The sequence below is a fragment of the Nylanderia fulva genome, unplaced genomic scaffold, assembly GCF_048542155.1.
Source record: "Nylanderia fulva isolate GAGA-0341 unplaced genomic scaffold, ASM4854215v1 Scaffold295, whole genome shotgun sequence".
Taxonomy (NCBI): domain Eukaryota; kingdom Metazoa; phylum Arthropoda; class Insecta; order Hymenoptera; family Formicidae; genus Nylanderia; species Nylanderia fulva.
This window is the reverse complement of record NW_028190363.1, coordinates 29,816-43,948: the sequence shown is the minus strand read 5'-3', so window position 1 is coordinate 43,948 and position 14,133 is coordinate 29,816. Positions and strand designations below refer to the sequence as shown.

Here is a 14,133-nt window from a genome sequence, read left to right as displayed (position 1 = left end):
ATGTTTATATCTTTTTTGTCCCAAGTTTTAATGTCAGTATGTATTTTAAATTCATTATTTTTATAAGAAATTAAAACAACTATTTTGTGCAACTTTTTTAAATTAAAATATTTTAATAAGGTTTTATTTATGCTTAGCGCAATTTTTAGATATGTTTTAAGATTCTGTAAGATTTTGGAGATATAGTTTTTGACGCGGACTTAACAACTTTTTTTACCTTTTTTAAAATAAAATTTTTTATACATATACAAAACATTTATGAGTTCTTTATAAAAAATTCCGAAGAAAACCAAAAAAAGCTTGTTACATAAGATTCACTCTAAAACGATTTTTAATAATTATAAAGTGATAAAGTCAAATTGTATTTGCATTATAACAAGTAATAAACAAACTATCAATACGTTACCTTCAAGAAAATTGATAATCCTAACTCTTTGATTACTGTGGAATGTGAATGTCCAAAGCTCTTAGGTTATATTTCAGTCAATTAACAATCAAAGAGCTTTATCACAATAAGCGTAGACCTATAATATTTAATTACACGCTATGGTTAATAAGCCCAATATCAGAACACGATAAAATGTTTTATTTCCTTTATTAAATTTAATTAATTTATTATTAAGAAATAGAATTGTAATATTTTCAAGTATTCTACAAAGTAAATGATATTTTACAAAAATAAAATTTTAATAACTTAAATTATATATATTTGTTACACGTAACGTTTTCACCAACAGATTTAGAATATAATCATGTTAAATCACTATATTCCTTATTAATTTGATTGCATAGAAAATATTTAATTATCACGCACATGATTTTATATAATAAACAATTATCTCATCAATATGAATATGTGCAGATATAATATAATAAATATAAATATGTGAATATATTATTCTGTTTGCAATCTTTAATTATTAAATTATATTATTTCCAAATTATATGCATAATAGATATGCAACAAAACAATTATTATTAACAATATATATTTGCAATCCAGATATTATATAAAACTATTCACACACAAGAAAAATAATATTTTGAAAAGTAATTGCTGGTGTACGATTACATTTTTGTTTAATTGGCAAACAAATATTTAATAAAATTTATTAATTTAAAAAAAGGAAAAAGAAAAATGAATCTTTTCAATATAAAAAAAATATAAATATATAAATAAATACATAATAACAAAATATATACATTCTAAGCATTTAAATAATAATACAATTTTAAAACAAGACCATTTATATAAATATTTATATACAACGTATTCTAATTATGTTATTCAATATTTTCCAATATTTCTCTCTAATAATTTATTTATAATAAATAAACACAATTTGAATGTAATATGTAAAAACATTGTGAAACGGTTACCTAATTGAATGCAGAAATGTTCTCCAGAAGGAAACTGTATGGTTACACTTCGTTGTATTACCAAACTTCCTGCAATATTTACATTTGATTAATAATTTTGAATTATAATATATATTGTATATATGTACAACACATTTTATTATAACATATTATACATTTATTATTTTAGAACAAATGAAAAAAAATTCGAGAAATATATATTAACATTAAATATAATTAAATTAAATATAATAAAATGTATAATGAATTGAAAATGTTCTGAATAAAAATATGGTTTAAAAAACGTAAATTATTTATTATTTATATTGTAACTATTACGTACAATAACTTTGCTAGAACCAAGGAAAAGATTTATATTATTTAAATTCAGTCATATTAATATCATCAATCAAACATCTTCGATTAAAATTTAAATTGTATTAATCGTTACACATTGTTAATTAATCGAAATAAAGAAATTATATTGATTTTTTTAAGTCAATCATTAATGGAAGAGATTCGCATTAAATTTGCTATATTTAATCGTCAATTAAATATTTTTTAATTGTTTCTGCTCAAATCAATTGTCAATTGAATTGTCTTCGATTGAATCTGTTTGTTTCAATCGTCAATTAAAGTACTTCTAATTAAAATTAACTCATATTAATCGTTAATTAAAAAACTTTTAATTAAATTAGCTTGTATTAATTGTTAATCGATCGTTGTCCGATTAAGAGAACAACAATTTAACAATTGTAATTGTTGTATTAAACTATACAATTGAAATTTTAATTGAAGTAATATGCAATAATGACATTAGCAATGCTAAGTTTTTAAATTAATTTTTTTTGTCGCAGGTCTTTAATGTTTATATTTTTGTTATTGCAAGTTTTTAATGTCATTATATATTTTAAATACATTATTTTTCAGATATGTTTTAAGATTCTGTAAGATTTTGGAGATATAGTTTTTGACACGGACTTAACATCTTTTTTTACCTTTTTTAAAATGAAATTTTTTGTACATATACAAAACATTTATGAGTTCATTATAAAAAATTCCGAAGAAAACCAAAAAAAGCTTGTTACATAAGATTCACTCTAAAACGATTTTTAATAATTATAAAGTGATAAAGTCAAATTGTATTTGCATTATGATAAGTAATGAACAAACTATCAATACGTTATCTTCAAGAAAATTGATAATCCTAACTCTTTGATTACTGTGAAATGTGAATGTCCAAAGCTCTTAGGTTATATTTCAGTCAATTAACAATCAAAGAGTTTTATCACAATAAGCGTAGACCTATAATATTTAATTACACGCTATGGTTAATAAGTCCAATATCAGAACACGATAAAATGTTTTATTTCCTTTATTAAATTTAATTAATTTATTATTAAGAAATAGAATTGTAATATTTTCAAGTATTCTACAAAGTAAAGATATTTTACAAAAATAATAAAATTTTAATAACTTTAATTGTATATATTTGTTACACGTAACGTTTTCACGAACAGATTTAGAATATAATCATGTTAAATCATTATATTCCTTATTAATTTGATTACATAGAAAATATATTTAATTATCACGCACATGATTTTATATAATAAACAATTATCTCATCAATATGAATATGTGCAGATATAATATAATAAATATAAATATGTGAAGATATTATTCTGTTTGCAATTTTTAATTATTAAATTATATTATTTCCAAATTATATGCATAATAGATATGCAACAAAACTATTATTATTAACAATATATATTTGCAATCCAGATATTATATGAAACTATTCACACACAAGAAAAATAATATTTTGAAAAGTAATTGCTGGTGTACGATTACATTTTTGTTTAATTGGCAAACAAATATTTAATAAAATTTATTAATTTAAAAAAAGGAAAAAGAAAAATGAATCTTTTCAATATAAAAAAAATATAAATATATAAATAAATACATAATAACAAAATATATACATTCTAAGCATTTGAATAATAATACAATTTTAAAACAAGACCAATTATATAAATATTTATATACAACGTATTCTAATTATGTTATTCAATATTTTTCAATATTTCTCTCTAATAATTTATTTATAATAAATAAACACAATTTGAATGTAATATGTAAAAACATTGTGAAATGGTTATATATATATATATATATATATATATATATATATAATATATATATATTTATTTATAATAAATAAATATTATTTAAATATAATATATAAAAAGAGTGTGAAATAGTTACCTGGTTGAACGCAGAAATGCTCTCCAGAACGAAAGTATATTAACACACTTCCTGCAATATTTAAATTAGATTAATAATTTTGTATTATATATGTGTATACACACACATACACACACACACACACACACATATATATATATACACATGTACAAGAAGATGACACAAAAATATTATCCAGAAGGACAGTTAATATGTATATGTAAGATTTGCATATAAATAAATATAGTTATTTAAATAAGCAAGCATTTTTGGTCATCATATAAATGTTAATAATATGATTAATTTAAATTCAAGTACTTTTATTATGTGATTTTATATGATAATTAGCTAGTAAAGATTCTTATATATGTCTGAGCCAATCATATCAAATTAAATATTAAGTATAAGCAGAAAAGATTGTTAAAAACATATTGTGGCGCATTAAAATACATTTATATGGTTAATAACGTTTATTTCCTTTTTTTTGAAGGACGATTATGCGGATTATAATTAGAAAATGTAGTTGGATACATTGCACAATCAATTTAATAGCTATCAGAACTTTTAGTAACATCAACATTGCGCTGTCGAAGCAGACCATAAAATAAATTAGATTATTTTTGTCAACTTATAGATTTTCAAGCTTTAATAACAAATATCATATTTTAAATTATTAATGTGATTAAACCTAGACTGGTGATACTAAAAATTATTATTACAATTAATTATGTTTAAAAATATTGGCAATTATGTATGAAAAATGTGTCATATTTCATGATTTTTGAATGAACGTGGATCATGTGCTGATTTTTTAATGTGAGTATTATGAAGAATATATACATATGTATACATATATATATATATATATATATATATATACATATATTACATGAGGTGAGGCACAGATGTGATTTATTTATAATAAATAAACGTTATTTGAATGTAATGTATAAAAAGATTGTGAAATAGTTACATGTTTGAACACATAAACGCTATCCAGCTATCCAGAAGGAAAGTGTATTACCACACACACACACACACACACACACACACACACACACACAAACACACGTATACATTCTTCTTTATAATGCTCAGAATAAAAAATCAGCACATGATCCACATTCTCTCAAAAACCATGAAATATGACACATTTTTCATACATAATTTCCAATATTTTTAAACATAATTAATTGTAACAATAATTTTTGGTATCACCAGTCTAGGTTTCATCACAGTAATAATTTAAAATATGATATTTAGTATTAAGGCAGAAAATCTATAACTTGGCAAAAATAATCTTATTTATTTTATGATCTCCTTCGACAGTGCACTGCTGATTTCACTAAAACATCTGATAGCTATTACATTGACTTTGCAACCATATTTTCTAATTGTATTCCGATTAACTTCTTCACAATTATTTTTATTAATCAGTGTAATTTCTGTAACATGTAATGTTACGAAAATTGTATGTTACTTTGCACTTATTATTATATTAATTTTATAAATATAATTAACTTTTTTATAATTTTTATTATTATTAGCACAAAATACATATTTATAAATATATAATTTTAATATTGATTGATATAATATAAAAAACATACTGATGTATACCTTAATTATATATTAAATAATGCAGAACATTACACAAAACATTTTAAAACTATTATAATTATATATAATGAATATTTCAGATTTTTATACGATAATGAATAAAATAGACAAAAATATAAAATAATATCAATTGTGTGTATGTGTGTGTAAAATGAAGACGAGTAATAAGTCATAATGAGTCAATGATCGATATTTATCAATTTGTTGCATATTGAATATCATCCAACTATCCTCTTGAAAAAATAATAGTTTTGATTTTCTGCTTGAATTTGCGCATATCATGGAATATAAAAAAATCGTAAAAATCGGGATATGTTTCTGTAATATAAGTAATAGGTAAGCAATCAATCTCTAATTCATTAATATTTTCTATGGACCATCGGAAAAATGTTTCGTACAGCGGATGACTATAATCTCGTATTATTTTTATGAGAGGACAATGCTTTTTCAAATCCCAATTATGCAAGTAACGTAGATCATCATCTGTTTGTGATTCTGCAATTTCCCTCATAAAATTAATAAAACTTGGGCGATGTAATTGGCTAAATTCACGAAAAATTTAAAATATGTAGAAAAACATTACAAATACGTGAAAATTGTGTAATATTTATGTTATAAAACATTTTAATAAATACTAAGAAACAAAATATAAAATTGCATTTTTCTTTATAAATTTATATATCTATTTATATATCTTATATTTATATTATGATAATAAAGAATATAACATAATTTTAAATGCAATTAAATAATATATTATTTAATTTTTCATTAAAGCACTAAAACAAATTATATTTGAACAAAGTATTGGGAGAGTTATAAAATGATTTTGAACAATAACAAAACAAATTAAAAGAAAATAAAGACAAAACAAAAAATCAGAAAAATAAGTAGGTAGATCTACGAGAGAAGAATAATGAAAAATGGAGAAGGTAATGAAAAAGAGATGTTAGATATTTAATAACCTGTTAAAAAAGATTAGAAAACAAATAAAAAATAGCAAAAGATGCAATTAAAAGAAAAGAAATTATAAGAATTATGGACAATATACATATATATAAATAAGGGAAATAATAAAAATTATTTTCAAAAAATAACAAATTATGAAACAAAAATAAACAAAACAACAATAAATCTGCATATGAAAGAGAGACAACGATAAATCAACAACTTCTTTCTACAAAAGCGGTTTTCATAGTAAAAATAATGAAATTAAAAATAAATTTAGTAGAAAAACGAGAAAAATAGCGGAATTGTAAAACTAAAAAACACCATTATGAAATAATGTCAGAAGAAGCAAGAAAATTAAGGGACATTTTATAAAACTTCTATTATTATACATTATTTAAGTTATGTAATTTTATTTTTGTTATATTATATTCTATATTACTCACTTGCTGTTTGTATATAAACGAACGATTTTCCAAAATATTTGTTCGGTTAAGGCGTGTTGCATCATGCGCAGTATAAAGGGTGCTACGATTTAAATCAAAATTATATATATTAGATGTATTTTAAATATATAAATATATATATTTATTATAATAGTTGCTTGTAAACATTGATTTTATTGATTTTATAAAGAAATATTATATATATATATATATATATATATATGTGTATACAGGGTAATAATTCGAAAACAAATAAAAAATAGCAAAAGATGCAATTAAAAAAAAAGAAATTATAAGAATTATAGACGATATACACATATAGAAATAAGGGGAATAATAAAAAGAATAAAAATATCGCGTAAAAGTGAAATATAATTATTAAAACAATAAGTTGTAAGAATAAGATAATCACAAAGAGAATATTTAACAGGGTATTTTACATCTTTAACACATTATTTTGCATGAACGTAAGTATCTCATAAAATATTAATTTTTCGTCGATCTTGTTTCAAAAATTTTGTATATAAAATATTGAGAAAAATCAAAATTTTTGAAAAAAACTATATAGTTTATAAATTTATATATTAATATAGTTAGAAGCAAAATCGTCTCCCAATTATCTCAAGAATCTTCCATTAACAGGTTTACTACTAATTCTGTGATATCCTGCATATATATTCTGCATATGTACAATATAAATTTAAATATTAATTAAAGAATATAGATATACGTATCAACACACGGACATAAGCGCGCGTGAGAGTGTGTGTGTGTGTGTGTGTGTGTGTGTCTGTACTATTATAAAATTAATATTTAATTATAATCCAAATATGTAAAGAATTAATTATCTTATAACTTTACACATTAACTTCATCAACATATTCACAAATTATAAAATCATTACCTGATTAAAGCAGCGATTATTTCGTCGCACCAAAAATTGTCGAAAACATCGATGATATGAACACGCGGCCAAGAACAACACGTGTGAAACGCGTGGCATCGAGCATATCATTCTAAATACAAGCCGCACGATTACGCACCCCTGTCGCGCAGCCTGCGGTCTAATCAGTTTGTGGCCGTGAGAAGACTGACATATCAGCAACTAACTTCGGTAAGTCATATACATATAAAATTCTGTAAACTATCGTTCTAACATCATCATCGTCTTTAATGAAATGTAGAATCACTTAATTAGTAGTCAGCAATTAAGTTCGTTTATTATTAATAATTTATTTCGCGAGAACGACTAGCATTAAGCGACGGAACATTGTCATTTTTATGAACTTTTCGGGATCTTTTCGTGAATTTTTGAGATATTCGCATCTTATTTATTGGTTCCGTGATTATAATTATGATTTTACATATAGTTTTGCAATAGATATATTTCGGACGTGCTTTAATGTTACTCTTGTCGTTCGCGCATAAAAACTTGTTTACGCGCATCGACTCGTTATATCAGGTGTTCGAAATATCCAGATCTTATTTCATTTTATTATAATTCCAGATGTACTCAAACACCGAAATGGCAGAGAGAGATGTAAGTATTTTATTTTTCATTATAAAATACTATTATTTTTTATTATAAAAAACTAATACTCTTTATACATTTCAGATACCGATGAATGAAGCCGACCACGTCGCCGCCGACCACGTCGCCGCCGAGCCCGTCGCCGCCGGCCCCGTCGCCGCCGGCCCCGTCGCCGCCGACTATCGTAGAGGTTAGTTATATTTTAATTTAATTAAATTGATATAAGCTAGATTAATCGAAGATCGTTTAATTAACAATTAATATGATCGAAATCAATTAAAGATTATTTAATTGACAATTGATATAAACGAAATTAATCGGAGAACGATCGATTAACAATTAATACAAGCTAATTTAATTAAAAGTTTTTTAATTAACGATTAATATGAGTTAATTTTAATTAGAAGTTTTTTAATTGACGATTGAAAAAAACAGATTCAATCGAAGACAATTCAGTTGACAATTGATTTGAGCAGAAACAATTAAAAAATATTTAATTGACGATTAAATATAGCAAATTTAATGCGAATCTCTTCCATTAATGATTGACTTAAGAAAATCGATATAATTTCTCTATTTCCATTAATTAACAATGTGTAACGATTAATACAATTTAAATTTTAATCGAAGATGTTTGATTGATGATATTAATATGACTGAATTTAAATAATATATATCTTTTCCTTGGTTCTAGCAAAGTTATTGTACGTAATAGTTACAATATAAATAATAAATAATTTACGTTTTTTAAACCATATTTTTATTCAGAACATTTTCAATTCATTATACATTTTATTATATTTAATTTAATTATATTTAATGTTAATATATACTTCTCGAATTTTTTTTCATTTGTTCTAAAATAATAAATGTATAATATGTTATAATAAAATGTGTTGTACATATATACAATATATATTATAATTCAAAATTATTAATCAATAAATATTGCAGGAAGTTTGGTAATACAACGAAGTGTAACCATACAGTTTCCTTCTGGAGAACATTTCTGCAATCAACTAGGTAACCATTTCACAATGTTTTTACATATTACATTCAAATTGTGTTTATTTATTATAAATAATTATATGCATAATAGATATGCAACAAAACTATTATAACAATATATTTGCAATCCAGATATTATATGAAACTATTCACACACAAGAAAAATAATATTTTGAAAAGTAATTGCTGGTGTACGATTACATTTTTGTTTAATTGGCAAACAAATATTTAATAAAATTTATTAATTTAAAAAAAGGAAAAAGAAAAATGAATCTTTTCAATATAAAAAAAATATAAATATATAAATAAATACATAATAACAAAATATATACATTCTAAGCATTTAAATAATAATACAATTTTAAAACAAGACCATTTATATAAATATTTATATACAACGTATTCTAATTATGTTATTCAATATTTTTCAATATTTCTCTTTAATAATTTATTTATAATAAATAAACACAATTTGAATGTAATATGTAAAAACATTGTGAAATGGTTACCTAGTTGATTGCAGAAATGTTCTCCAGAAGGAAACTGTATGGTTACACTTCGTTGTATTACCAAACTTCCTGCAATATTTATTGATTAATAATTTTGAATTATAATATATATTGTATATATGTACAACACATTTTAATATAACATATTATACATTTATTATTTTAGAACAAATGAGAAAAAATTCGAGAAATATATATTAACATTAAATATAATTAAATTAAATATAATAAAATGTATAATGAATTGAAAATGTTCTCAATAAAAATATGGTTTAAAAAACGTAAATTATTTATTATTTATATTGTAACTATTACGTACAATAACTTTGCTAGAACCAAGGAAAAGATATATATTATTTAAATTCAGTCATTTTAATATCATCAATCAAACATCTTCGATTAAAATTTAAATTGTATTAATCGTTACACATTGTTAATTAATGGAAATAGAGAAATTATATCGATTTTCTTAAGTCAATTATTAATGGAAGAGATTCGCATTAAATTTGATATATTTAATCGTCAATTAAATATTTTTTAATTGTTTCTGCTCAAATCAATTGTCAATTGAATTGTCTTCGATTGAATCTGTTTTTTTCAATCGTCAATTAAAGTACTTTTAATTAAAATTAACTCATATTAATCGTTAATTAAAAAACTTTTAATTAAATTAGCTTGTATTAATTTTTAATCGATCGTTCTCCGATTAATTTCGTTTATATCAATTGTCATTATGATAATCTCATTATTCTTTGTGACATGATCTTACATGAGAAAATTTAATTCTATATTAACACAGATGTTACCGTCAATTTCATCAACTTTAAACTTTCCTGACTGAAATTTGAATGCGAGATAGATAGAGAATCGTACACCGCGTAACGGTTAAAGAAGAAACTAGCAATTATTGCATAACTGTGACGTATCGTTTATGTCAATAACGTAATGAATCTATAATTGTTACATAAAATTGTTATGTAATTTTGGCGTTACTTTATTATATATGTATTTATGTATTTTGATTAATGTAAATGTGTATACTCTAAAAGTTTCGTAAATACTACGTAATTTTAATGACATAATTGTAACATTATGTTAAATACGTAACGTTTATGTATTTTGGTTAATATAAATGTGTATACTCTAAAAGTTTCGTAAATGCTACATAATTCTAATAACTAATTGTAACGTTATATTAAATACGTAACATTATTTTGTTGACATCAATGTATACATTCTGTAAAAACTTTATTATAATCATTACATACAGTATAATAACAAAATTGCGATATTTTTTTTATTTAATGTGACATCGCAATTTCGTTATTATAATTATATAATAGTTATAATAAGGTTTTTAAAGAATATATACATTGATATCAACAAAATAATATTAATGTTACATATTTAACATAACGTTACAATTATGTCATTAAAATTACGTAGTATTTACGAAACTTTTAGAGTATACACATTTATATTAACCAAAATATTATAATTATATATAATAGTTATAATAAGGTTTTTACAGAATATATACATTGATATCAACAAAATAATATTAATGTTACATATTTAACATAACGTTACAATTATGTCATTAAAATTACGTAGTATTTACGAAACTTTTAGAGTATACACATTTATATTAACCAAAATACATAAATGACAACATAATTGACAATTGATATAAACGAAATTAATCGGAGAACGATCGATTAACAATTAATACAAGCTAATTTACAATTGTCAATTAAATAATCTTTAATTGACTTCGATCATATTAATTGTTAATTAAACGATCTTCGATTAATCTAGCTTATATCAATCGTCATTGTAACGAAATCTAATTAATCTTTCTAAAATTAATCGTCAATTAAAAATATTTTAATTAAATCTGTTCATATCCTTTGTTCAATTATAAAAAATTTAATTGATATTTTGCCATCTCTGATACCCAGTAAACACGAAGGGATCATTTACGAAACAATTACATAATAATCTATATATGTATATGTTATGTTATAGATCGGCGAAACAAAACAATGACGTATCATTTATGTCAATAACGTAATGAATTTGTTATGCAATTTTGGTGTTACTTTGTTATGTAACATTTATGTATTTTGGTTAATATAAATGTGTATACTCTAAAAGTTTCGTAAATACTACGTAATTTTAATGACATAATTGTAACGTTATGTTAAATATGTAACACTAATATTATTTTGTTGATATCAATGTATATATTCTGTAAAAACCTTATTATAACTATTATATATAATTATAATATTTTGGTTAATATAAATGTGTATACTTTAAAAGTTTCGTAAATACTACGTAATTTTAATGACATAATTGTAACGTTACGTTAAATATGTAACATTAATATTATTTTGTTGATATCAATGTATATATTCTGTAAAAACCTTATTATATAACTATTATATATAATTATAATAACGAAATTACGATGTCACATTAAATAAAAAAAATATCGCAATTTTGTTATTATACTGTATGTAATGATTATAATAAAGTTTTTACAGAATGTATACATTGATGTCAACAAAATAATGTTACGTATTTAATATAACGTTGCAATTAGTTATTAGAATTATGTAGCATTTACGAAACTTTTAGGATATACACATTTACATTAACCAAAATATATAAATGTTACGTATTTAACATAACGTTACAATTATGTCATTAAAATTACGTAGTATTTACGAAACTTTTAGAGTATATACATTTACATTAACCAAAATACATAAACGTTACGTATTTAACATAACGTTACAATTATGTCATTAAAATTACGTAGTATTTACGAAACTTTTAGAGTATACACATTTACATTAACCATAATACATAAATACATATATAATAAAGTAACGCCAAAATTACATAACAATTTTATATAACAATTATAGATTCATTACGTTATTGACATAAACGATACGTCACAGTTATGCAATAATTGCTAATTTCTTCTTTAACCGTTACGCGGTGTACGATTCTCTATCTATCTCGCATTCAAATTTCAGTCAGGAAAGTTTAAAGTTGATGAAATTGACGGTAACATCTGTGTTAATATAGAATTAAATTTTCTCATGTTGAGATCATGTCACAAAGAATAATGAGATTATCATAATGATAAGTATCAATTAATTATTAAATTTAATAAACATTTAAATTATATATTGATTAAAAAATAAATATTACATTTACTATCTCATTAACTAATTTTTCATATTTATCTAACTCATTTATTTTTTAATCAATATATAATTTAAATGTTTATTAAATTTAATAAACATTTAAATTATATATTGATTAAAAAATAAATATTATATATATTTATATATATAAATAATTAATAATTAAGAAATATTTTCTTAAATATTATAATAATTATTAATATATAATATATTAAAATTTATTAATAATTAATACTCTATTTCTCTATATATAAATATTTTATTATTTTAATAAATAATTAATTATTAATTAAATAAATGATTTATAATAAATTTATAATAGTTATTAAATATATTCTAATTAATAAAATATTTATATATTTTATATAAATATTAACCTTATATTATTATAACATTTTATTATAACATATTATACATTTATTATTTTATACCATACCTAGATATACCTAAATATACCATATTATCTAATTACTAAAATAATTTCTTTTTTAATTACAGTTTACAGAGGAAGACGCGCCGGAGTTCGCGTCCAAGAGGAGCGCTTTATGCGCTTCCTCATGAAACTGTCCTCGCCGAATTATTATTGGGGCAACAGGCCGAGGAGGGGCGGACGAGAAGGCGGACGAGGACGGGGACGGCGAAACGCCTAATAGCATAATAGCATATACATACATTATATATACATAAATAAATATACATATATATACATTCTTCATTTTATTTAAATAAAAACCCTATCAAGAGACACGGTAGTGTAACGCGACCAGGTAAGGGCATAGCCGAGACACCGTATATCTTAACGCGAGTCGGACATTTGAGTCTTTATAATATTTTGAATCCTCAATAACGGCAGAAGCAATCGAGTTTATACTAGACTTAATCGATACACGTATTCACACGTATACAACACATGCGCACACATATATCACACGTACACAACACATGCAAGATGCATGTAGTGGTAATTTTGTCCATCTCGCACGTTTTACAACAGACGGCGTTAGTAGTGCTCCGCGATATTGGCAGCGTGCGGGGTTATGTAAAAAAAATAATAAATATTGACGTGCGGGGTATAAAATAAATATTGATACGTTATCATTTTAAACTATTTCTTTTATAAAAATAATTACTTTCTTGCTACACTACCATCCTACTATTCCTTTTTTTATAAGTACCTGCATAATTATTGATGTAAAATAAGGAAGCGATCTTTACCAATAATAATTATTTATATACTT

General features: G+C 22.6%; 2 long non-coding RNA genes across 2 annotated transcripts; one reads left to right on the top strand and one right to left on the bottom strand.

The window, feature by feature from the left end:
* Window positions 1-3,628: 3,628 nt before the first annotated feature.
* On the bottom strand, window positions 3,629-7,568 carry LOC146722633 (uncharacterized). The gene is made up of 3 exons (XR_014925026.1): window positions 7,528-7,568; window positions 6,624-6,705; window positions 3,629-3,681 (listed from the first exon to the last, which is right to left on the bottom strand). It is a non-coding gene; the product is annotated as an uncharacterized LOC146722633 (long non-coding RNA).
* On the top strand, window positions 6,625-13,603 carry LOC114934134 (uncharacterized). The gene is made up of 4 exons (XR_014925025.1): window positions 6,625-7,737; window positions 8,131-8,163; window positions 8,239-8,344; window positions 13,394-13,603. It is a non-coding gene; the product is annotated as an uncharacterized LOC114934134 (long non-coding RNA).
* The last annotated feature ends 530 nt before the right edge of the window (window positions 13,604-14,133 follow it).